The sequence below is a fragment of the Arctopsyche grandis genome, chromosome 1 (genome assembly GCF_051622035.1).
Source record: "Arctopsyche grandis isolate Sample6627 chromosome 1, ASM5162203v2, whole genome shotgun sequence".
NCBI lineage: Eukaryota > Metazoa > Arthropoda > Insecta > Trichoptera > Hydropsychidae > Arctopsyche > Arctopsyche grandis.
This window is the reverse complement of record NC_135355.1, coordinates 40,326,093-40,350,480: the sequence shown is the minus strand read 5'-3', so window position 1 is coordinate 40,350,480 and position 24,388 is coordinate 40,326,093. Positions and strand designations below refer to the sequence as shown.

Here is a 24,388-nt window from a genome sequence, read left to right as displayed (position 1 = left end):
TTTACAGAAATGAACTTTTCAATCATCAGATAAAATAAATCAGCTGATAACTAAAAATAATTGTATGTGATGTATGTATGTAAGCTTATTGTAAAAAACTAAATGTATATAAGCTTATTGTAAATCATATTAACAATTAGATACAACATAACTTCTTATTGAATACTTATCTCGCAGATAAAACTCCGTGAAGAGATATACTTTTAGCCGTGAAATGTCAGATTTGACATATTTGGCCAAAAATCAATATACATATATCGTGTATTACATTACATGAAGCTAGACGCCAAATTTGAAATTTATATAAACATACATATGAGAGTTAAAACTATAAATATTTAAATATTAGAGATAACGAGAACCTATAGAGCAAATTTTATAAAATATAGATTGAATTATAGGCGTTTAAACAATTAAAATCTGATATCGCCATATCAAGGCGAAAAGGTTGAAGAAAGATTATGGTAGCTTGCCGTACCGTCATAGACGTCACCGTAACCGAGATTCTGGATATTTGATACGCATTGTATACGATATTTTATCTCCAACGTAATGGCAGACGATACACTAACGTATATTGATGACCAAAATGAGCAATATGGCAAAGTATGAAAACGATCGGATAAGGGATAAAAATGACCACTAACACGAAAGCCATGTGAAACGTAAAGGAGGTAAGTAAAAATCGGCAGGCCTCAGATGTTGAAATTCATAAAAACAAAGTATAAATATAACAAAATAACATCTGAGCCCAATTATAGATTTTTACAAAATACATAATATATCTAGTACATATAGACAAACAAATATAACCAGCAGCGTGGTCTAGTGGTGAATGTTGAATTATTTCGTACTTGATGTTACGGGTTCGAGTCCCACTAAGTCTCGTTGTTGGCCAGACCTTGGTTTGTCGAGGTCGATCGTTTCTTATCAGAATTTGCCAATTTTTCTGATTTTCATTGAAACGGTTCCTGTAAAAATTTGCATTTCCTTCCCAATTTTCTGTTGCAAGCCTTTAGTTATTGTTATAACTTATATTTCGCCATACTGCTAACCATAGATGTGTCTGTGGTTGCTTATCAACTATAAAATTCGTATTGTTACATGAAAGTTATTTATCGTATTCATACGATGTTTGTAATATCTGACCATAGATGTCAGATATTGTTTGGATTTACATGTATCTATGTAATAACTATGTGCACCAGGAAGGCGCATTTGGGGCTTACCTGTTAAGCCTTCCTGGTATATTTGTATATACATATGTATGTAAAAATATGTAAGTAAAATAAATAAATAAATAAATGAAAAAGAGAAGAATAAAAACTAAAATATGACTAAATAGGACAATGCATAATTAAACATAAAGTAATATAATATAATTACACAAACAATATATAAAAGAAATATAAATAGAAATGGATCAACCAGTCAAGACTCTCCTGATGGCAGTCCTGAATTGATGTAAGGAAATACCGAATAGATCAACCTCATTCAGCTCCCCGTTAAGTACTCGATAAACACGCTGTAGATAGGAATATTTTAGGGAATTGGTTTTGAAAGGATTAAGTGAAAAGAGTGCAACGTGTCTAGAATACCTAACTGGGATCCTGAAATCAACCTTACTCAGTAAATCGGAACAATCAAGGAAACCATTTAGGAGCTTAAAAAATAATGTAGCATATGTGAGTCGTTGCCTGACATAAATATTGTTAAAGGATAGGATTTTAAAAATATCGGGAACAGTAGTATAGGCGTAGGTAGGAAAACGGTAGCGTAAGAATTTAATAAATTTTAGTTGCACTTTTTCAATACAATTAATATGGGATAAATAAAAAGGTGACAAGATAATTGAGGCAAATTCAATTCAAATTACAAACTGCAAACATATGTATACTTGCAACAACCAACATATTTGAATAATGGGATGTCAAGTTATTCTAATACTGGCATATTGATGTTTGTATATATTTATATGTACATATGTAATAATAAAAAATGGTAGCAAGGCGTATTTGACTTTGAACTTTCAGACTTTTCACAGGATATGAACTCACAACCCCTCTGCTGGAAAACCAATAGCTAAGCCGGTAGCTTCAAAATCAAATTAATCATCAATCTAAATCATGGCCGAATGGAAGTTTCGCGAGCGTGCAATCCTTTATTGATTTTTCAGCAATTAAACTAGCTCAGATAGCAGAAACGCGATAGATTTAATCGAAAGCAATCGGACGATTCTTCCAAGCGTAATATATTGGCACAGCATCGTATCGTATACTCTCCTGGCTAATAGAAATTCTTAAATGGGATTCGTAATGCATTTACTTTAATCTGGATGTAGTGTACATATGTTTGTTCTTTTCGACATAAATTTACTAAAAGTCCAAACAAAACTAAGCTTAACTTCGTCTACTTGCTTTATAACAAACTTTTTTTGTAACAAAAACTTTATGTATTTTGAAAGTCGAATGAGTTTATTCTTACTAAAAGAATACATACATATGTATATGTATGGCTTAGACAGTCGAATAAGTTGGTTCGTTGTAGGAAAAAAAATCATATATGGTTCACGTGGGTTTGATACATTATGAATAGGGGCTCACATAAATTTAGACATTTCAAATCAATGATAGAATAAAAAGACAATTTTATGATTTATCAATATTTTTCGAAACACTAACAATAACGCAAGCTTGGTAATGGTAATAGTTCATTGATTTCAGACTCATTGAAACAGAAAAATAGTAGTTCATATATTTTTTAACCCTCCCTCACCAAAGTGCCCCAATTTTTTACGTTTTTCGTAATAACTATGTGGATTTCAAAGCTATACATCCTATATTTCTTGTATTCCTAGAATGAATTACAATCAATTTATTTTAATAGATTGTAAATCGTAAAAAAATACATTTATACATTTCTACGTTCTAAAGTATGATTTAACGGCAGTAGCGATGAGTCATGTTTTTGACTGTTCGCTTGCTAAATTCTTGTTGATCGATGAATCAATGCGAGAGAAAGAGACAGCTATATTTTCGTAAGCTAGTGTTTTTGTCGCTTTTGGTGCGTGGTATTGAGTCATGCAGTCGCCTGTTGGCCTTACCTATGTGCGTTTGCATGTCGATACTTTTCGTTAGTTTTTAATACAAAAATAGTCAAAAACATGCTATACGATTAAAACTTTTTATGTTCATGTATAAAATGATTAATAATATACAATATATTGAACCCATTTGTATTGAGAAAAGCTGTATTTTGATTAATAAGAAGAGGTTTTGAACACATTATTTATTTGATAAGCTGCATATTAAGATTAGAATAGCTAACCAAATCAATTAATTAATTATAATAAATAAACCATTTCAAAATTTATCTTTTATCCCTTGTATTTTACTTTTTGTTTGTTTTATTTTCCTCTATTTTGAGTTGTTAATTTTTTATTTGATTTCATTTTATTTTTTTGTTTGTATTTTATTTATTATCGTATTTGATATTTGTATTTCTGTACTACTTTATGTATTATCAAACAACAACCCCTTGGGTCCATCGGCTTTGCCGACTTTCCCAGGTGTTCTTAAATAATTTTAAATAAACCATTTCAAAAACTTGCGTTTTTGTGGTACTTCTTCTTCACTTTTAATTTCTGTTCTTATATTTTGAATATTTTTCATATTTGGAGGCAAATTTGTACTGTCAATATTTTATGGTTTTTAAATTTGATATATTTACTGTTTTTTGTTTATTTTTTATCTCTTTTTTTAAAACCATGCAGTGCATACTAATTTAGTGCATATGTAATTTAAAAAAATATTATTTAAGTATAATCTCCTTTTTTTCTAGTATGTATATATGTATGTACATATGTATGTATGTACATATATGTATGTATAATACGGTCACAATTTAATTGACAAATATATTTTTGACTTTAAGGGTTTAATGTATATATTTAAATATTGTATTAATGTATTTAAATTCATTCCTAAAATAATAATAAAAAAATAGACATTGAAACCTCTTTTACAAAGCTTGCAAAATATTCCAATTTCCAAAAAAAAATCGAATCTCGTCAGAAAAATACTCACCCTATTCTATTATATGTTTTAAAATTCAAAATAGGTTGCACTGAAAATTTGTATGTTCACATTTACTTGGAATAAGTCATTTGTCTCCAACTTTCGAGGTTAATGTATGTAATATTTCAAAAAATGAATTCTTAATTAACCTTCATACAATTCATTCTCGGAAAAACTTTATCTATTTATTATCGCAAACAAGCAACATTTCAATGTATATGTAGATACAATATGTTTAAAGCCTTAAAATGTAATTTAATAAAACATTCTCGTAGATTTTGTTAATACATCAAAGGGTGACAATTATCGCAAATTTCCAACGCAAATAACACTCTAATTTTCATAATTGAAATATTAAATTACGTTCGAAAAAATATCTTCGCGGTTTTTGTCTGCGCCATGTCAAACAAACAACCGCTCTTTTGATGCGACTTCCTTTTTGCCAAATTTCCGCAACATCATCAAATTTAATTCAATTTGGCTTTGTTTGTCGGTGCTTGCGATATTTTCGCGTTTAAACTACCATCAATCACAACTGTCCGATCCTATTATACAATATTACAAGGGACGATTCTATTCCGTTCATCTGTGAACGTGTTCGAAACGTACCGCTTTAATTTTCATTGTTCGCGAATGCATATTTTATTTGAACTCAACGATAGCCGATCGCATATTTTAACTGCTTTTCTCGTGCACCAAATCGGCGATTATTTTCCGGAAAATTGCCTCAACGACCAAACAAAAAAAATAAACAAAGTCGGGGAAAAATTGTCGAATTCATCATGTGGGCAATCTCATTATAAAATCAAATCGGTTTCGATTAATGTTGATGGAATATTTCTTTGTCAACGTTCGACCAAATCAATCATTCGAACAAGTCGGAAAAATGCGTATTTTATACACAAACTCGTGTTGTAGCCGATGAAATATCATCTAATGGGTGTTGGTATATTAAATTATTAAATAAAAATAAATAAAAGAAATGTGTCAGGCCTGTTTTTTCGATCCGCAGGTGGCCGAATTTTGTTCAAATATCTTTTAAATATATTTTATTTATATTTAATTGTTTAATATGAAAATGCAGGCTTCACAGGAAGACCCCAATGCGCCTTCCTGTACAATTAATTACAAACAATGCAGCATTTTATTGTTACATAAATCACTCCAGAAGCTGGAGAACACGAAATAACAATTAATCACAGAATTAATCCAGAGACATCTATGAATTTTAGATTTCTACATAATTTTTACAAATTGTACATACAATAAATACAGAAGATTTGTGACAACAGGAAAGATGATTTTTTGCAAATTTTTAGGAACCGTTTTAATAATGATCAGATAAAATTGGCAAAGTCTGATAAGAAACGATCGATTTGGAGTCACAAATACCCCCTAATCTAACCAGCAGTATGGCGGATCGAACCCACTGATCACTTGGTGTTAAAAATATTCGCTACCACTAAGCCACACTGCTGGCTTATGTGAAAATAAAAATAAAATTCAAATTCAATGTGTATATTAAAGCAATCACGCAAGTGACAAAGACTCGGACGATTATGTGACGACTATTTATTTATTTATTTTACATACATATATACAAATATACCAGGAAGGCTTAACAGGTAAACCCCAAATGCGCCTTCCTGGTCCACATAATTATTACATAGATACATGTAAATCTAAACAATATCTGACATCTATCGTCAGATATTACAAATATCGTATTAATACGATAAATAAATTTCATGTAACTATACGAATTTTATATTCGATAAACAACCACAGAGACATCTATGGTGAGCAATATGGCGAAACCTAAGATATAACAATAGCTAAAGGTTCGCAACAGATAATTGGGAAGGAAACGCCAATTTTACAGGAATCGTTTCAATGAAAATCAGAAAAATTGGCAAATTCTGATAAGAAACGATCGACCTTGACAAATCAAGGTCTGGCCAATAGCGAGTCTTAGCGGGAATCGAACTCGTAACATCAAGTACGAGATAATTCAACATTCACCACTAGACCACGCTACTATTTAATTGTACCAGTGGTGACGGAGATACGGACATTCATAATATTTTAGACAATAAATCAAATTCAACACAATTGAATAACAAATATAATAATCTTAAAAATGATAGTCGGATGTTTTCTTCTAGAATGTTCCCATAAACAGTTTGCTAGAAAGCATTTCAGATTAATAAAAGTCAACCTGTCGGAGACTGGAGCCGTTAGTTCATATCGTTTTTTGCTCTTTACGTACATACATACTGTTTTATTTAGAATCGTTTGGCGACTGCAGTGCATTTAATAGCGTGCCAAAAACTGGCACACTTTATACAGCGAGTTGAATTTATTTTAATGAGTTTTGTTCATCCGAATGAAACGATTTGTTAATTACGAGAAACTTTTACATCGCGTTCGATATTTTATTTTATCAGGCTGAAGTTTATTGAGAATAATCGTAAAAATACACTCGTAAATAACATCGAATAAATCTATCTGTGTGTTTTCTCCTTCCTATATTTGTTTACCATCCTGTCTATTTCGATCGATATTTCACCTCATTTATTTATGATGTTTCTATTATTCTATATTCGCCATCCTCGTAGATCGTTTATTAATATTTTATTTATACGAAACCATTGCATATTTCATTTTTTTCAACGTGAAATATAATACGAGAACGACTACGAACGAATAAATTCCGAACTTAAGAAACACTTTTTTTTACGTTTGTCTCCGACTTTTCTTTATTGTCTGACAGTTTCTTTGAAATATACGCCACATATGGACTTTTCTCAAATGTGAAATACGTGAAAAATACACCGTCTAATCACGCGATGCGTCAATTAAAGCGTTATTGTATATACATATATATATTTACAGAGCGAATTTGCTGAAAATTGCAAAAGAACAACTATCCGAGCGCGTGCACAAAACTTTGTAATTAATTTTCAGAAAGTTTCCTTTCGGGATTATTGCTTTAGTACTTTCAGATTTATTATTGATAAACTACTGTACACGAAACGTAAAGGCAATCATTTGATTGACTTTTACAAACCCGTCAATTCCTGATCGAAATGTGTAATGAGTTGCGTGACAGTGTTCACTTTGATTCGTTGGAAAATCTCACCACGCAAAAGAGACGTTCAAGTGAGATTTTTTAGACATTTTATATTTTGCTTTTTGTGGTTCATTGTGGTTGATTTAGTGGAGGTTTTGTTGGAATTCGAATGAAAATAATGGAAATGGGAAATAAAAATCGTGTGTGGTACGCGCGTGTGGTACAAGCCATCACCAGGGCAATAAATCACTGTTCTAATACTAAACAAAAATGTATGGGAAAGTCGTTAGATCGTTTCGTCTGTGGAGACAATTTCTAAACGACAATACGCTCATTTTCAAACCATGAAAAATCCATTAGCTAATGGTAGACAACAACCTCAATTTCCAAACTTTAAACAAGTATATATGTATGTATGTATGTGTGTGTCTTATATCATACTTTTCTTTGTTCAATTTCAAAAGTTCATTTTCAAACAATTCCCCTCGTGATTGTTTCTGAAATAAATATATCTAAAGATCCATATACAGTGCTGTCATACAGTGGATTTCCAAGGATTTCCAGAAACCCTTTTATTCAATAATAAATATTTTCAAAAACTTCTTGTTAAATGTCTTCATACCATTTACCTTTCCAAGAGGCATTCAAATGAATATAAATTTGGATATAACAATATTTAAAAATAATAATATATCAGCTTCATAGCTTACATATAACCACAGTATTGCTAAATATCATATGAAATGCTATACTACATATATATAAAAACGGACTGTCGGTAAATATGTATGTATGTATGTATATAAATATGTGACAGACGATCAAACAGTATGGGGAATCAATCACCGCCGAATAATCGATACGCCAGGAAGCGCGGTAGTGGGTAGGTGGGGGAGGGGGGGGGGGTGTCGAGCGCACTTGCATTTGCGCCGGATGTGTCAGGGGCGCAGGGGGGGCGATGCCTCCAGGGCGTCGGTGATGCACAAAATGTATCAATTCGTAATTCATAATTTCTAATTCGTGCATCAATTTCTTTCCGAAACCAGCCGTTTCGATTTCGATTCTGGATTCTAGAGGTGCACCCTCACACACACATTATTTCATCATTTCGAACGGGTTAGATTGCCAAGTGTATAATGTGCCACTTTTTATTACGATTAGTATTACGTGCTCGTGCGCCTATAAATTACCTTACATTATACTTATATAATTATGTGCGTGGTAGACATCATCATTTGATGGTTGTACCTGCTGCTCGCACAGTTCTTTTTCGAATGGCTCCTATTCCAAGAGCTATTCGACTTCTCAATGAAATCGTTGCTGCTGTCCCTGAATGTGATATTTTCCACCTTGGGAAGCGTAGATTATCGGATATTATCTTAACATATTTATCTGGTAACCTGCGCTCATCATTACTTTCTTAATTTGAATGTGATGAATTAGTGGAATCTTAATCTACTCTCTTCCATTTGGGCCTCGCTGTGATTTTATTTTTAATTCATATTTTGTTTTATTTTATTTTACTTTTTCTTTCTCCTTTGTACATTTTTATATACTATTTTAATTTTGTTCAGTGTAAACAAAGAATGGGATTTATGGATTTTATTTTTAATTTTTACACTTTTGTTTGTTTTTTTTTTCTCTCTGAATGATGTATTATTTTCCTTTTGTTACTTTTTTTTATTATTTTATTTTACCATGTTATCTGCTTTTGCTTTTTTCCTTTATTTACAGTTTACTTGTTTTTATATATTTTTCAAATGTAGGCCATTGTGGCGCATTAGGTTCTTCCTGTAATGCCACAATAAATAAATAATATAATATAAGAATTGAAACGAATAAAAATAAATTTATATGTAGTACAATGTAAAAATGAAGGGCAATTAATAGGTGCACGCGCACGTATGTAATATTAATTGTAATAAAAGTGGCATATTATACACTTAGCAATCCAACCCGTTGGAAATGATGGATGAATGTGTGCGTGTGTGTGCCCTGAGCGCTTCGCCCCCCGCGCCCCCCGATGCCTCTGGCACTCTGGGTCTTCGCACCCAGAGCCACGCTCCGGCAGGTCCACCGCGGACAGAGGACGCCCGACAAATGCGAGGACGTTCGTCACCCCCCCTCCCCCACTTCCCACTACCATGCTTCCCGGCGTCTCGATTACTCGGCGGTGATTGGTTCTCCATACTAGTTGATCGTCCGTTACAAATATACAAACATATTTAGCGACAGTCGGTTTTATATATTTTCTGTATTTTCAATTCCCCATGAAATCTTACGCTAAGTGCTCAATTCCACGTCGAAACTTTGCCCCCCCCATAATTTTTCATTTTATTTTATTATTTAATAAATTTAAAAGCAGTTGTAAACGACTGGCTCCACTCTGTAGATATACGCTTTATATGCGAGCTCAGTATTGAAGTGGCTGAGCGTACCAATCGTTGCTTTTGATGGGGGTGAAATTTCGTCGAAACAAAACGGCGTGGCACGCTCCGAACGGGCTTTCACAACTTTTCGTATAATTCCACTGTAACTGCACATTCGTCGTCCAAGTTTTCCAAGACAATTATGAATATTCAAAACTTGTTACGGTGTGGCATTCGGTACACAATTCGAGCCGAGGTTTAGTATCCCCAACAACAGTCGACAACTATGTCGTCGACAGCCAACTGCAAATATCGCACAGGCGACGAAATACCGTTTAAATGTGCGTCTAACATCGTGTGTATTGTGCCGGGGATGTGCGTTAAATACACCGCCAAGTTGTGTCGGAAAATTTAATGTTAATGACGATTTGTCTGCTTCTCTTGTATGATCTCTCTGCTATGACTTTTGCCGACAAACCAACCCCACGACGAGAAAAGTTATAGAATGAATTGAAAAGGCAAAGTGAGGAAAATGCATCGTATTTATTTTTATTATATGTATTTCATACAACATACAACCAGCAGTGTGGTCTAGTGGTCGAGTGTTGTATTCTTTCGTGCAAGGTTTCACGGGTTCGATTCCCACTAGAGTCTCGTTGTTGGCCAGACCTTGGTTTCTCGAGGTCGATCGTTTTTTATCAGTAGAGGTAGGAGTGGAAGCGTGCTTTTTCAAGGAAAAACAGGGCATTTTGGGTCTATTTTCCAGGAAATAGAGCAAACTACAAATCTAGAGTGCAAAAAAAGAACAAAGCACGGCGAACAATAAACAAAGAACGGCACGCTTCCAGTTCTACCTCTATATATCAGAATTTGCCAATTTTTCTGATTTTCATTGAAACGGGTCCTGTAAAAATTGGCTTTTCCTCTTCAATTTTTGATTGAAAACGTTGAGTTATATCTCAGGTTTTACCAGATTTCTATCTACAGATTTCTCTGTGGATGTTTATTGAATGTAAAAAATCGTATGCCAGCAGCATAGTTCGGTCGATAAGCTTCTGCTTAGCGTCGAGAGGCGCCGGGTTCGATCCCATGAGCTGACCTCGATTGAAAAAAAAAATTCTGATTATATCTGTAGTGCTTCTGGTCAGACCTGGATATTTGTGACTCCAGGTCGATCGTTTCCCATCAGAGTTTGCCAATTTTCTCTGATTTCATTGTTGAAACGGTTCCCAGTAAAATTGGCTAAATATCCTTCCTACCTACTATGTCACCACTATTTGAGATGAATTAATGTAGAATAAAAATGTATGTACAATTCATAGATGTTTCGTTAATTTGAGAGTTTTTCAGTCTCTCGTAATTCAGCGACTTGTATAATAAAAATAAAAAAATGCTGCAATGTTTGTAATTGGCCAGGAAGGCGCATTGAGGTTACCTGTAAGGCTTTCCTGGTAAAATAATAAATATGTAAAAATAATAAATAAGTATTGTTACATGAAAAATGTTATTGATCGTATTGTATATGATGTGTGTAATGTCTGACCATAGATGTCAGGTGTTGTTTCGATTTACATGTGTATGTATGTAATAATTATGTATTTAATATATAGTTTCTCAAGTCTCGCACACTCGCCGCTTTGGAGCAATCTGTTAGGCGAACTAGATACGTTTTTAAACGTATTTTTCCCCATCGTACTGGCGGATTTGATTTACACAAATATTGATGACCAATCCGAGCAAAATGGCAAAGTTTCAAAACTATGCAACTCAAAATGTTGTAAAGAGCCAAGTGAAGTATAGAAGAGGCTTGTGAAAATGTAAAAATTGGAAAACTCTGATAGGAAACGATCGACCTGGAGTCACAAACCCAAGGTCTGACCAGCAGAAACCAGTGGGATTTGAACCCGTGGCCATTTTTTGTTCAAAGAATTATATGCAAACCACTAGTTTATTCTTCTTGTTGAAACCGTCACAACAATTAAGTAAGATGAATTGGAAAACTCAAACAGGACACGATCGGATTGAATAAATAGTCATCCAGACACTATCAGCAGACAAAATCATCGAGAAAATCGAATAAATTTTTCGATTCAGGGATTTGAACCCACCACCTCCATACTGATAATTCTGTGCGTATGAAATCGAGTCAACAGAATAGTCATTTTGCTTGGTTACTGCTATTATTTAATTCATTCACTATACGAAACAGTCACAGGTGAAATAAAAATCGATAAGTGAAGTAATTCAAGTCAGAAATTGTTTCATCGGCGTTGAAGTTTTAGATTAATTTTTCACTATAAAGCTAATGGATTGCATAGTATGAGGGGAAATGACAAATTCCATGAATTAATTAAGGGGAGCATAATGTATGCATGTCATAAAGCTCGGTGGGTCGATGCATGCCGTGGCGTGCTCGCCTCTACGGCTCGGAAAATTACTCACGTCTACTACGGCGTAGCAACGTATGCGATTGTTGCAGTCGAGTCGTGTCCTACACGATTTTCCACGTTCGACGGACAAATGAACCGATGGAAATTATGTAATCCGCGTGTGGAAGAAGGCCACGCACCGACCACACCGACTTTCCACTTCGAGACTGTTTTCCGCGTAGCCATGGATACGGTACATCATTTTCTTAGGGGTTGCTTCGTACCGCTGCCAGGCTTTAGTTTCTTCTACATATCCGCACGTTTTCAATATGTATGATGTCAATTAAAGCCGTTCAGTTATAATATTTCGGTTGTTACAGACATAAAAGAATGAGATGGGCACCTCATATTGAGGCAGCGAAATGCAAGGCGATGCGGGGTATATCCTCAATATATCCAATATTTAATCGCCATAGTTCTTTATCAACGCTAAATAAAATAAAATTATATCGCGCGCTCATATTACCATTATTAACCTATGCTTCACCTGTATGGAATAACGCCTCGAATACTAACCTTTCCAAGCTCCAAGTTATACAAAATAAATCCCTAAAAATAATTTATAATACACCCATATATACTAACCTGAAAAAACTGCATGCCATATATAATATTCCGTTTGTTACAGACATTACTAACAAACTAACCAGTAGATTATATGACAGAATCACTAATAACCATACTAACACACTTGTGAGGAGTCTCGGTGATTACAACAAAGTGTCTACACCCTTCAGGTGTATACACAGATTACCTAAACACAATCTGCTTTAGGTCATCGACTTTAGAGATTCTTTAATTAATATTATGTATTAGATGTATTATGAGCATTTATAAGAATTGTAAATAGGTTTTTGAGCTCTTTTTCCTATTATGCTGTACATTAACATAAGAATAAGATAATACTATGATCACTAACAAAATTAAATTAAAATTGTAAAATAGAAAATAATCAGTAAAACAATAGCTATTAAAATAGATATAAGACGTATTGTGAACATAATTTCGTAATAATAAAAAGCATTTAAAAATCAAAAAAGCCGTTCGGTTTACCTCAAACACACCCTTCATATTCTCATACATATTTTATTTTACATAGATTGACAGGAAGACCCCAATGCACTTTCCTGGACAATTAATTATAAACAATGCAAAAATTAAAATTAAAATTGTAAAATAGAAAATGATCAGTAAAACAATAGCTATTAAAATAGATATAAGACGTATTGTGAACATAATTTCGTAATAATAAAAAGCATTTAAAAATCAAAAAAGCCGATCGGTTGACCTCAAACACACCCTTCATATTCTCATACATATTTTATTTTACATAGATTGACAGGAAGACCCCAATGCACTTTCCTGGACAATTAATTATAAACAATGCATTTTAAATAAATTTAATAATAATTTTTAATAAATTTAATTTAATTTTTATTACATAAATCACTGTGTTTCGAGAAGCTGAAGAACATGAAACTAACAATTAATTAATTTATCCATTGAGATATATACCAGATAGGTTTGACAGGAAGGGGTCTACCCCACGGGATCGAATTAGAAATGCACGAAAAACCAAATATCGGAAGGCAAAGATCGAAAATCGAAAGATCTTAAGTCGAAAGACAAAAAAAAGGTGCATGGTAAACGGTACATACTCACATACATCCTCACTTAATTTGAGCGAGTAGGATACAACAGGAACAAGAGGAACAGGCTTTTTCTCCCGTATTAATGTGCGCTCGCAGAATACGGGAGGAAAAGCCTGTTCCTCTTGTTTCTGTTGTATCCTGCTCGCGCAAATTAAGTGAGTATGTACCGTTTACCATGCACCCTTTTTTTGATTTTTTGACTTAAGATCTTTCGATTTTCGATCATTTCCTTCAGTTGTTTGGTTTTTCATGCATTTCTAATTCGATCCCGTGAGGTGCACCCGACAGGAACACCCCAATGCACTTTCCTGGACAATTAATTACAAACAATGCAGCATTTTTATTACATAAATCACTGTGTTTCGAGAAGCTGAAGAACATGAAACTAACAATTAATTAATTAATCCATTGAGATATCTATGGATATTTAGACTTTTACATAATTTTTTACAAATTGTGGATATGTCACAGAGAAATTATATTTCAAGTGAAAATATATTTTCAGCAGCCAGCCAAGCAGCCAATACCTATTTATTTAAGGGTCAGGTAAGGTTAGGTTAAGTTAGGGTTGGCCGTATTCATTTAAGATTAGGTTGTTGGGGTCGGTTCTATTCAGTCTCACTGTCACACGCGATAACTGAGACAGTGAGACCGCATATTAAAGTAAAAACGTGAAGGTAGACCACATACTTAAGTAGATATGTGAAGGTAGACCGCATAATAAAGTGGCACCGAATTTATAATATCATTTATGTAGGAATTAATATAAATTATTATAATTGATGTATAATAATGTGAGTGATGTTGAACGGTTGTTGTACGTGAGTGCTATAGTTATTAACAGTTGGTACCCCAGAGGCCGATTGAATGCCGGCTGAACGGTGATTGGTCGGCAGTATCGGAGTATCAGCGGGTCGAGTCAGCATATCGTACTCGATACGAGATGGGGTGTATTCTTATATTGAACAATAAACGTACAAGGTTGAACTAAGATCGCCTTTAATTGTATCTCTCCTGCAATCCTCCCTATACCCAGGACTCCTACATTTATTATTTTCTTCTGTTCTTAATCTGTTTAGAACAGTCGTCGCTTTGGATCAATCTGTTAGGCGAGTGTGCATGATTAATTGATACAAAACAAAACAAAAATAAAAATATTGATGACCAAACCGAGCAAAATGACAGAGTTTGAAAACGATCGAATAAGAACCCAAACTTCGTCACACGACCAAATCGTTTCTGAAGTAAGCAGAGGTTTGTAAAAATATGTTGAAATAATCAATGTTAGATTTTAGAATGTTGCAAACATCTCAGTAAAAAAATTCATTCAATTTGCTCAGTTGCTCAAATTGAATTTGACCTGATTTTCAGATCTTTCAAAATTCAATAGATATGGAATATAATAAGAGACCAACTACTTAAATTCTAGGAAAAAATATATAAAATATGAAATAGTGATGGAATTTATTACAAATTTTACTTATATACACAAAAAAAAACCATTTATATATGTATATACTTAAGCTGAAACAAAATTACATTTCAGAATCGTTTTATACATATATTTCACATAAAGATCCTCATTTAACTATATAAATAGCCACATGCGGTTAAGTGAGTATATACCACTAAATTAGTGAACAAACCGTTGACTTTATCTAAAAAAAACGTAGACAAATTCATCCCACTAATATAACAATAAATGACTAAAACAGTCCCCAAAGTCAAACAATAGCCGAACATCTACTAACTTGTAATATCCAACGACACGCACAAGTTAAAAATTATCATATAGGTTTTTGAGCTCTTTTTCCTATTATGCTGTAGATTAACATTAGAATAATATAATACTATGATTAATAACCAAATTAAATTAAATTGTAAAATAGAAAATGATCAGTAGATCAGTAGTTATTAAAATAGATATAAGATGTATTGTGAACATAATTTCGTAATAATAAAAAGCATTTAAAAATCAAAAAAAAAAAATTATCATTAGAAAATTTCCATGCAAATAACCGCGTAATATGTTGAGACATCTACACGCATCGTTTAAAATTTCTACGTTTTAAAAATTATTTCGAATATAAATATTTGCTAGTGTCATCTATGATTCGCGCCAAAAACGTTTGACGTAAACAAAACCAGAACTGCAGTGAAAGTACCCCTAGCGGCCAACTAGACAACCAGCCACTGTCAAGATGGCTTTTGTTGTCAGTAGCTGTCAGAACGCCGCGAGTGAAACTGTCGTCCGCGAATCGCTCATCAAAATCATCACTCAGCTTCGAATTCAATCATCAAAACCATCACTGATCGTCTCCAGATCTTGCACAGTCTCGAGCTTTCGCGCGCGAAAGTTCTCGAAAGCTCCGAAGGCTTCGACGCGAACAACCCCTCTGTGACGTTTCCAACCATATCTGACTCTTGATAAATAAATCCAAATTTGACACTTTTATGTTTTTGTTTATGCAAGAATTCCATCACCATAGCAACGGATAGAAGCTAACCCTCAACCGTGACGCAGACTTGGGGTGAGTTCTTGTAAAATTCGTTAGAAATTCACCCCCTTTTTGATGCTATCTGAGGTTTTGTTTGATCGTTGAAATATGCACATTTTGTATTGCATACAGAAGTGCTTCCACTCTTTGCTCAAAGCTCACAATATGAAGCTCATATACTGCTTACATTACCATAGATTGAACTGAATTTTCAATCTATAATAGATATAACTACAATACATTCTCATTTTGAGACTTTAAATTGACTTTGCTTCTTAATAACACCTTAAATAATAAGATTTCCCATACAATGCTGACTTTTGTTTGTATTACAAGTCATACAAGTTCTTCTAAAGTTAACACTAAACATACATTATAGCCTTTTTAATGTGATAACTCTATATACAAGCTTATAAATGTTTGAAAGACTCATTATATATGGTATTTTGTATCAGAATTGAGTGTCGAGGATGGCTCGGTTCATTTTCCAGGTCCGTATGCTCCTGATTGATGCGTTTAGATGATTTGTTTTCCGTCCGGGTATGTAATTGTAATGTCGGTCTAAGCGGCTTGTTCCTACATGGTGTATTATTTGTAACAGCGTGCTGAAGTTGGTTCCGCTTGGGCTGAGCGATGATAATAAACAAGTCTTACATATTTAATTAGTAGGTGTATGCCGTATTAAACGATCAATACATTATGCATTCGCGATATACAAAGATAAGAATTTGCATCGAATTTTGTACACTGTTTTGTATGTATTTTATCGATTTGTTTTTTTTTTTTTTGTATTATGTTTTACGTTCACAATTTTGTACGTTCACATTTCACACGTCCGGTCGTTTGATTTATCGTTTTTAATTTTTCATAAGTGCCTTTTTTGTATGGAAATGCTTCGGACGCTATCAATGAAAGCATCTACATATGTATGAGTATAAAATAATTAATTATTTTGATTATTTTATAGTAATTAATATTGACATTTTTTACTCCATACTAAATTACATTTTTTTCATCATACATAATATAAAAAATTACACTCGATTATAGAATGTTTAATTATATGAATTTTTTTCTTGATTTATATTTAGCGATAATGATTATATTATAATTAAAAGAAAGTTTTTTCTTTTTATTCAATCTAATTGCTATGAATTAAGTATATAAAATAAAATCAGACAAGCATATAAATAATTTGATTTTGGAAGGTCAAAGTACCGCCCACGTTACTAGGTGGAATTTTTTTTAAATAATATCAAATTTCTGTATTTTAAATAATATCAATATATGTATGTCTGTATGTGTATCTGAGATAACGCTCGTCTCGTAAATAATAGTCTTTTCGATTTTAAATACACATGTATGTACGTCACAGCTAAAATAAAGCCAACAGAACGTACGAATATAATAAAAAATATAAAAAAACTTCTATATATATACTGTTTGCTACCAATGTTTCTTCTAGGCTAATAGACGGCGCTAAGTCTCTGAGCATTTACCGTCATCTATTGAAAATTTATTTAATTTATTAATTTTTGTATTGCTGTAGACTCCAGCTGTGATGGGCGTATCCTCATGTAATTGTTAATTCGTACGATTTTATTATTAAGAAAAGTTTCTCATATTTCTTCAAATATGAGAATAACCTCTATCAATCACTGTCAATACGAGTGCTTGTTTATTTTGCGTCAAAACTAGCAATTATGAATTTAAAATTTCTATGAAAGATCAAAAAAAATGTGTACAAACTTTCTTAGGGATTAGGCATATATTTCTTTGAACAACAAAAAAAAGTACAGCACTTAGCGGTGGCTTTGAGATTTGGTAATGGATTCAATTTAGTAACCAGTTCATAAACCAATAAAATATTATTGAAAGAAGTTTCAATGACCTACACAAAGCCTTTCAGAATTTCAGCAAATTGGGTTTTCTGAATAATTTTTAGCTTATTTAAATCATTTAATTATGTATAATACAAATTTTATTATTTGTAATAATCTAATATATGTATAATTTCGAAAGAGACTTTGTATGTAAATATATATGTATGTATGTTTATAAGTATCTTTGGTTGGGAATTTTAAACAAGTCTTTTAGAATTTTTTTTTCGATATAAAAATTTTATGAAACCGGTGAAAGCAGGTCAACCGGCTTTTATTTGTAAAAAAAAAACAAAAACCGGCTTTTTCTTTCGGGCGGTTTTTGGAACCCCTAGGTCGTATGCTTCCTCCACGTATACACACAGCAGTCAATCAGAAAAATAATAGAAAAAAAAAGTCAATTGAATTGAATTTAATACGATATTCAATTTAAATCAAATGCAATTGTTCGACGCATTCAAATGCATCCATCAAGGTTTTTCACACGATTGAAACACTATCCATTGTATTTATTATATTAGGCACACGCCATGTTTACTAATTGTAATGTTAGCCATTATATAATGAACGCTAATTCACAATTGTCTCGAGCAGCTTTGTGTAGTAGATGCTTGACTAGATAATATTCATTCAGTAAATTCATACATTTCATCACCACATTTATATTTTTACCTCACTAACGAATACAAAAACGTACAATTCAATTAGACGACCGTATCGCGTCGAAGCTCATTAGCGTTGCACCAGCTCTTATCTCATATCTAGGCAAACACTTCATAGACCCAGTACTTATACGCTAGCTTCGCATTTTTTTTTATCTCGAATGGTTTCCAGAGAGCAATTTCCGCAACGAAGCAAATCCGCGTAGGTGCACAAAGCCTTAATAAACGAGATCAGAAGACACGGCTGGGATGGGCATCGACTCTGCCTCTCGTTAAGACGACCCACGCCATCTTCAAAAGGGAACCCAGCCGGTCAAAGGAAGATCTCTTGGGTCTCAAGTGCTGCCGCGTAAAGTTGTAACGCGAACTGGAGGTTTCAAGTCCTCTCGAGGCACCCACAAGCTATCTTCAGGCCTAACTTTGAAACTTCTGACACTCGGCTCTTATCTGAAACATCTCCTTTCGAAAATAACTGCGCCTTTGCTGGGCTTAAAGTGAGAGATAACTCCTTGCTCCAATGTGTTCGAGCAACAAACAGGTGTTCGTTTCGTGCAATGTCATAAAAGTAGGAAGTAGGAGTATTTATATTATATTAGCCGTTGGCAATTTATAGCATTGTAATTGTGTCGATTTTCAATCGAGAAATATGTGACTTTGTAGCCATCATTCATTACGCTTTAACGTTTCACCGCAGGTATCCAATAGTAATATAGATAGCTGAGTTGTAATGGAATAAGTGGGCTAAGTCTTGTCTATAACGATCATTCCAACGTGCAAAAAAGTGTTGGGTATATGAAAGAAACCGATGCTACTATGTGTTCTTCTCTTCCTTTAAATTCTGACCGACTCCGATCGGCGTTTTGCCAACAATTGCCTGCAAAACACCGATAGGTGTTGTATTTTGAGCATGTACAAAGTAAACAAGAATACTACCAGTTAAGCCTTTCCAGGTAGCATTGAAAAAAAAATGCATTGAACATGGGTCGTGTAATCCGTGTCAATGTTTATAAAGACTGGTTTACACCAGAATTTCTGAATTTATAACCATAGCAGAATTTCCCGATGGAAATCTCTAACTGCTGAGTATTTTAGATTGTGGCTTGGCATTTAGATTGTGAGCATTACATTTTAACAACAATGAAGAAGATAAAACTAGTTTTGGAAAAATACATTCATTAATAGACTTTTTTATTTATCTTATATTGTTGCAAGATATATTAGAGAGTCAACACCTTTACAAAACTCGAAATCCTCGGCGGTAGTTATCTATTGTTTTTTTCTGGATTAACTACAATTTTTATACTTGCTTCCTATTGGATTTCTAGTTGTAATTCTAGTTGGAAATGTTGGCAAAATTTCATCGTGGCGGGTTTTCAACAAAAAAGACGTCAGCACTCAAAGTGTTAACCAGCATTTGAGAATGTTAAGATTTAATAACAGCCAAATTCGCTGTCAATGACGAACCAATAATAAACTCGGCTCTACATATTAATGCTACATAACGTTTGAAGTGGGTGTATTCTTCTCTGAAAGTCTTCGTCGACACGAAAGCTATTGATTCTCATGATTTGAAGAATAAAAACTTGCGTAGTAGAAGATGAAATCTTAAGAAGTTTTGAATAGAGTAACGGTCGGGAAAGAAGCATGACGAGATAAGTAAGTGGTTATCAGTTAGATAAAGCAAGTACTGTAATTGATGCAAATAACACGGGAGTAAAACTACTCAACTGCTCAAGACCTATAGATTGAGAAACTGATCAAAGATATTTGTATACCCATAACCAGCGGAATGAACTAGTGGTTATCATATAATGCTTTGAACAATGTGGTGACGGGCTCAAATCACATTCTACTGGCCAGACCTTGGATTTGTGACTCCAAGTCGATCTTTTCCTATCAGAGTTTATCAATTTATCTGATTTTCGTAGAAGCGGTTCCAACAAATTGGCAACCTTACCCATTTTCTCGCAAATCTTTTCAGTAATCTCGAATTTCGCTGAATTGTAATGCTGCACATTTCCAAATTTGACCATAGGTGTCTCTGTGGATGTTAATTGATATGTATTTACTTTGTATAATACTAATAATACTTGTATCAAATGTACAATGGTTCTGGCCAGGAAGGCGCATTGGGGTTACCTGTTTGGATTTCTTGGTAGAAATTAAAAAAAAATATTAATTAACTGATATATTTGGAAAATGGTGAATTAAGTTTGTACAAATTAAACAAGAATGGTAGAAGATCAAAGACATCCTTTTCCAGAAGTACATGTGAATATAAGAAGCCAAAAAGGATGATAATGATATAAATTTCAACTACATACTACGCTTTGAGATCAGGAAGTATGTACCTTGGTCATCAGTTTCTAAAAAAGGTTCTACGACCCAAAACTTTGTCCAATCTTCTTCAAATGATCATAAAATAAACTGCTTTTTGTCCTTGTTCTTATTTTGGAAGTTTGAGACTATCTAGCCCCAGCTTAGTGCACTGGTTGAACTATTGCATACCAGTAGAGAAGTCCCGGGTTCAAGTCCCAGCCAAATACGCTGCTGGCCAGATCTTGTGGTTACTTAAACACAGATCGAGCGTCTCCTGCAAGAATTTTTTGATTTTTCTAACTTAATTATTGTGATTCAATAAATCGGTATTCTCCACCTCAGTATCTCGCAAATTCGAGGTATTAGCATCTCGAATTTGTTGAATTTTATAAAAATATGCTACCCACATAATATATTTCTGGAAATTTTTTTGATTCTCTATGTCTCTATTGTATTATATTTGAAAGATTGTTAGTACTCATGTACAAAAATAATCAAAAAATAATAAAAATAACTATTATATATGTTACACCGAATCCATGAAATTGTCTATTACAAGCATTCGGCAAGAGAATTGCCGAATGCGTGAAAAATGCAAGCACGTTGCCCAGTTCACGGATTCCGTAAATTCTTTGCCGAATGCGTGAACTGGACAGCGTGTTATATTATAACCAAGTGTCAAAGTGACAACTGAATAAGGATGTTTAATTTAGTTTAATTTACATATTATTATGTATAATATGACTACATACATATGTTTCACTGTTAAAATATTGATCAAAATGTATAAAAATGGCATTAATTTATGTATAAGTCATATGAGATGATCGAAACATATGTATGTAGTCATATTATACATAATAATATGTAAATTAAACTAAATTAAACATCCTCATTCAGCTGTCACTTTGACACTTGTTCACGCTGTCCAGTTCTAAAAAACAACACCGGAGCGCTGCTGTCTATTTGCCGACTCCGTGCTTTGAGCAGACAAATTTTTGCCGAATACACGCATTCGCCAAAAAATTTGCCAAATCCGTGAACTGGGCAACATGCTTGCATTTTTTACGCATTCGGCAATTCTCTTGCCGAATGCGTGTAATAGACAATTTCACGGATTCGGTGTAACATATACATATGTAACCATAACCTTGAGATAATTCCTGTCATGGCACATATGATGTATGTATTTAATAAATATGATCTAGAACTGCCGTCAACATCTAATAAAAAGGTTGCTGTTTTTATTTATTTTTCGACTACTGTTAGATATATGAAATCTTCAAATTGGACTCGATCCTTTTTTGCACAGAATCGGCGATATAATGTGCGATTAATTCAATCGCCCACTAGCTTTTGGATCGTCGACCGTTTCAATTCTACAACTATCATATTATCGTCGAGCAATATATGTATATACAATATATAAAATTTGTTTTAATAGTGAAGTAAAAAAATAAACGAGATATTCGCGTGGGTATGATATTATGTGTTTGAACGCGGCGAGCTGAGAGAGGTCGGGTTTCTCTTCCCGGAAAAGCCTCAAGCGAAAATTAATAATTCTCGCATAAATGAAAGAATCCCTCCAGTCTCTGAATTTTCATGAGGCGTAATATTTCAAATTATACGAAGGAGAAGAGGATGTCTTTTTTATTATACGTTTTCTTTTCGAAACCTCTAGGCTGGCACCTCTCCGGAGCAGAGCTTAAACATTAAGGCAAAGGAGGGGGCGTGTGAGGGGGTGGGAAAATTCCAGCCATTTATACCTATCTCCATCTTTACTTTTCGTCCACGTCACATTCGCCGAGGCTGGGTTGAGTTTTGGGGTTGAAACTTGCCGCCCGATCGTATTGTTGGTCTGAAAGTGGAACTCGATGAGGGGTTTGAGGTCGTTCAAAGACCCCGGGGTGGGACGTTCGCCAAAAACACAATGTCCCATTATTGTACGTCGTAAATTAATTTGAGGGTACATTTCATTGTTATAACGTGACGTAGGACCCCGTATTACGGGGCCTTATCGGGGACACCCACGTCATACATACCTACCTTTTTGAATTTTGCTTGAGTGCTGTTTTTGTTTCAAATTAATTCACCTTTCGCATTGTCATCTCCCCTTTTCTAATTTTAATTGGATGTCAGTGTTTGCTCATGGCAGGTCCTGCTCGCCGGATGTCGAAACTTAAATATACTCAAGGAGGCAGGCTTTGCAAAAGGGACCAAGGACATTGAGATAAAATGTCTCAATGCTATATTGAAATGCAAAAATAATGTGCCAACATATGTATACATATACATATGTAGGTATATCAGAAGATATATCTGGAAGGAGAAAGTAACTATACCACATTAAAAACATGGATAAAGTAAAAAAAAAAGAAAAAAAAGCACTTTCTAAGCTGAAAGATTTTCAAGTCCATCCTTCTGCTTGGTCTACGATAACTATAATTTGAGTTGTAGCTGTCTATCTTTGCAAATTCCTACAGACTCCATGTTCCTACTCATTCAACATATGATCTTCTGGCTGCGTCAATAAAATATTACAAAAGTCACCTTAGAGTTATCATTCCTTCGACAAGAGACAGCTACAGAAGAAGAAGAAGGATGTATTGAGGAATCTAGAAGATCGTATTCAGAATAATATTAGAACAAGGACATGCAACTGATAGTTGCGAATATTCCTGCTTTTGAGGCGTAGACACACAGAGTGGTACTTGGCACTTGTTTTTCTAGATAGTTTTGCCCATGTAATAAAAACGCTTCCCAACCCAATGGCCATCCCAACCCAAACTCATTCCTTGGAGTGTTTTCAGTGATATTTTAGCCTTGTATTGACATAGGTTTGATGGTGATCGATAACGGTGTAAGATATAATAACGAATCAGCAATGACGTGAGGATACACCCATCTAGGCATGACATGCCGTACAATTCAGTGTGTCTGTGCCTTAAGAGTAGAAGTTGACTATATGAATTGGATGAAACTTTAAAGATTCTAAATTGATTCAACTCTGACCCAAACTTTTTATTTAATAAAAAAAACTTCTATTTGGGGTTTGTTCTTTTTTTTTTAAATTTCCAGTCTTTGAAAGCTCCTGGTTTTATTTCGCTCTGATAGCTCATTGTAATGACAGGATATGACGGTACATTTACTACAATTTGCCCGTTTTCTCTCATTGTTGCACTTTTCTTCTATTTTGAGCCGGTATTTTTAAACCGAAGAGCTTGTACAACTATGCTCACAGGCTCTTTGTTTTCACGCTCCGATACGGATTCGTTATCCGATACGAATCGGGTGGCCGCAAAAAAACACGGTTAAGCGAGATTCTAATGCAGATGGGTTACCGCATTATAATCTACCTGCTTCTTTTAACTGCATATACCTAAAAGTTCTCAAAATTCCACCGGTGCAAAATATCCATTATCCAATTGAG

At 33.9% G+C, this 24,388-nt stretch overlaps 1 protein-coding gene across 1 annotated transcript in view; it reads left to right on the top strand.

The window, feature by feature from the left end:
• The first annotated feature begins 15,791 nt into the window (after positions 1–15,791).
• Positions 15,792–24,388, top strand: part of LOC143914242 (uncharacterized) — an 82,708-nt gene continuing 74,111 nt past the window's right edge. Inside the window, exon 1 of the mRNA XM_077434421.1 lies at positions 15,792–16,130. The gene's annotated coding sequence lies outside the window, so the exon portion shown is untranslated. The remainder of the gene's footprint in view (positions 16,131–24,388) is intronic.